The sequence below is a fragment of the Vicia villosa genome, linkage group LG1 (genome assembly GCF_029867415.1).
Source record: "Vicia villosa cultivar HV-30 ecotype Madison, WI linkage group LG1, Vvil1.0, whole genome shotgun sequence".
Taxonomy (NCBI): Eukaryota; Viridiplantae; Streptophyta; class Magnoliopsida; order Fabales; family Fabaceae; genus Vicia; species Vicia villosa.
In genome coordinates, this window is record NC_081180.1 from 81,994,185 (window position 1) to 81,997,910 (window position 3,726).

At 33.0% G+C, this 3,726-nt stretch overlaps 1 long non-coding RNA gene across 1 annotated transcript; it reads right to left on the reverse strand.

Annotated features, from left to right (window-relative positions):
- Positions 1-815: 815 nt before the first annotated feature.
- LOC131610764 (uncharacterized) lies at positions 816-3,386 on the reverse strand. The gene is made up of 5 exons (XR_009286626.1): positions 3,206-3,386; positions 3,052-3,091; positions 2,813-2,884; positions 1,747-1,970; positions 816-1,615 (listed from the first exon to the last, which is right to left on the reverse strand). It is a non-coding gene; the product is annotated as an uncharacterized LOC131610764 (long non-coding RNA).
- Between the last annotated feature and the right edge of the window lie 340 nt (positions 3,387-3,726).

Consider the following 3,726-nt stretch of genomic DNA (forward strand, 5'->3'; position numbering starts at 1 on the left):
AATCTTTCTACATACATTAAGAAGAAATTTATTGTTATGTCATATGGAATCTATTTATGATTCATTTCTCTAACTGAAATTTGTGTCATATTATAAAAGTTGTTTTTGTAACTCTTTTTCAAATGAAGGATGTAAAAGAAATTGTAATCTTTAAAACTTCATTTTTAAACTTGGATAAGGGGTTTGTATATGGCCTATAATAATACAAATGATAAGAAAATACTCACAAAACTTCCAATTGATGCATATACAGAACCATATCGTAATGGGTGACAATTGAAATCTTGTGGATTATCACTTATTAAAAGATAGTGCTATTTATTGGATTGCAACTTATAAGTCTTCTCATATTTTATAAAACTCAAAGGACATTTCATTTGTAACTGAAATTGAATTATTTAGGAGACAATATAGTAACAGAACATGAGAAGTGGATTGTCAAAAATCACCATACAGTTAGAAGTAGATTGTTTTGAAGAGCCAACATTGTGTTATACATATAAAGTTAAAGTCAATAAACATATTTATTGATATATTTCAAATTCACCAGCCATGTTTTAAAAAGAATGCATGAACGATTGATTCGTATACCAAGCAATAAAGTGGTTCTAATGCTAAACATGAGAGTATGTGACATTATCAGTTGATATTCACCTTGTTTGGTTATGAGAGTATGAACAATACCGTCGACTTTCATGTTCGAAACAAAAAAAGTCAATTCGAATGTGACATTATTTTTAATTCAATTAACAACATAAACTTGGAATTAAATACAAAACCAACTCAGTTCAATTTGAATTGGTAGTTAGATCAGTTACAAAAAAAATCAAATTAAATTATGACATGCCATGTCTATTTTGGTGTAATGACAGAAACTCTATGTTGGTAGTGCCATGAAGGATGATAGAGACCAATTTGCCAATGTGTAACTATCGATGCAGGCAATTCATTTGTTATAGAGAAATATAAGTTTTTACTTGAAACCTACGGTACCGTAGCATGACAAACTTTGAATGTAGCTGGAAAAGGAAATCATTTCACTTCTACTGCAGCTATTAAAATAAGTCTGATATGTTGTAGTTCCCACAACAGTTTATGGATAACACCGTCGGTCAACAGTTGTATGGTGATTAGTTGGCAGATAAGCTTTCAGCACAATTATCAAAGCTTGATTGGAAGTTTCAAGTTTGCAAAATATTTTAATGGTAAGTGTCATCAAAATCCATTAGTCGTGTACTTTGCAAAATAGTTCCCATTAGTTGTGGAGGTAGAACATTAACCATAATTAGCAAAACAAACTTCCTGCCTTAAACATAGTTCCACTCTGAAATTTGTTAACAAAGAACTAATTGCAACCAAGTGCAGTTTAAAAATCTGGAATAACATCAAATTTATAGCACTTGCCCTTCCATCTGAGCTGAAGATAAAAATGATAGTCTCATTTGGTCCAAAAAGAACAGAACTAATAGAAGAATCATGTGCAGACCAGCCAGTGATTTGTAGATCAACAAACATGTCTTTAGGTTTGTTAAGGATGACATGATTGTGAAACCATGTGTTTCAAGACATTCTTTCCAATCTTGCCGTTGTGAGAAATCAAATTCGAATGAATAACCTGCAACCAAGTCCAGTAAATGTTTTACTGATGTGAAACCTATGAAAAGAGTATAATAAATCAAAAAATAAAACACTCAAGAAATACAAGCAACTGTCCATTCGAAACGGCAAAGAGGAGTAGAAACTCACCAGGCGGTCGACGAAACTCGGTGGATCCCCATTGATCCAAGTCTCGGTGATAAGAAGAATCACTCCATCTCGCCACAGATCCAACCGATTCCAAGCCCTTGTGCTTCCTCTTCTTGAAGAAGTCCTTTTGATCCTAAGGCAATGGTTTCGGCGGCATCAAAATAAATCCAATAGCATTGGCAACCACTGATGAACAAAACCGTATTCACCACAAACAACAATGCCTGTAACAAACCAAAAACAAAAACTGCACTGTCACCAAAAATAACAACCAGATGAGATCCCTTCTTCACACCAAAATTAGGGGTCGTCGAGCTAAATACAATAATTTCGTTGCGTAGGTTCCATTTCCATAGATTGAATTAGAAACCACAAGGCCCAGACGACAACAATATCCACCAATTCAAAATAACTTAAAAGCTGGTTCTCAAAATGTTCTAAAATAGTTTCAAAATAAGCATCAAACCAACTTAATAGTAGAACCAAAATAAGCATCAAAACTACTTAAAAGTACAACTCAACAACTTAAAAGCTGGTTCTCAAAACAGTTCCAAAACAGTTTCAAAATAAGCATCAAAACAACTTAATAGTATAACCAAAATAAGCATCAAAACTACTTAAGAGCACAACTCAAAAAACTTAAAAACTGGATCTCAAAACAGTTCCAAAATATTTTCAAAATAAGCATCAAAATCACGTAACAGTAGAACCAAAATAAGCATCAAAACAAATTAAGTCCAGGATGGGGGATCCAATATAAGCATCAAAATAAGCATCCAATATCTGGATTTGCATAACACCAGTAAAATGGTTGATTTATGCTATACTGATAAACTTATTTATCTGCATAAGAACACAAAAAAGTCATAACATGAATAAGAAGTTGAAATATGCAAGGAGCCTAAGATACCAACAACACCTTTCTTGACTTAACATCAAGGGTCGTGACAGTACATTAAAAAAGAACTAAAAATCATCAACACATGTAAATAAAAAAATATATAATTTGCAACCAAAAAATGATCTTTCCAATCCTTTTCAAGATAAAAAGATCTTGTCTACATACTCTGTTCACTCTCAAATTCTTTCAGACAAGTTCAGTCATGGCTGCAACAGTCTTCACAGCAAAAAATTGGATCTGAAAAAATACAATTGAGTAAACAACATTAATTTCACACCAAAAAGATGAAAAAAACCTTAAGAAAATAACATCAAAACGAATATACTGATGAAAACGAAAAAACAATCAGTGAAGCAGATGCCGGCAAAAAACAAAATGAAACCGAGTAATCAAAAGATTCACACCGAAAAAAGAAGATAATACGAAGCATTAGGGCATAGAAATCTGCAAAACACACATGAATATGCACAAGAACCAGTTAGACGCATAAGAACCAGATGAACGTGGAAGTGAAATTTCACCACGATGCCAAGACAATCATTGAATAGATGTAGTTACCTAAAAAACAAATAGGTACAATGTTGAAGATGAATTAACCCAAGGACGTTGAGAGATGGGAAATTAGGGTTTGATGAAAATTGAAATGGGGTGGGAATGAGGATTCTATTCTAGGGTTTCTTCTTGTACTTGAGAGAGAGTGAGAGAGAGAACAGATAGAGAGAGAAGGAAAAAGTTTCTATCAGCAAAAGAAAGAAGAAAGAGAAACAAATGGAAATGGTGTTTGGGAAAAAAGATTTAATTTGGCCTAATAAGATGTTGACAGGTGGTGAAGAAGTAGAAAAGTGGAAGCATGTGCTTTAGTTTATTTTGTTAATTACGGGAATAACCTTTTGCAAGGGTAAACAAATTATTTTGGAAGGGCAATATGGACAGTTTGGTCAATACTTTAGTATTTGGTAGATAGTTGATAGTTGACAACTTCATCTCCCAATTTGCAGTTGATGTCAAATTTTTAAAAATGATTTTGTTTTGCGATTTTGACACGACCCACACTACTGAGGGCCAACCTAAGGTAAAAT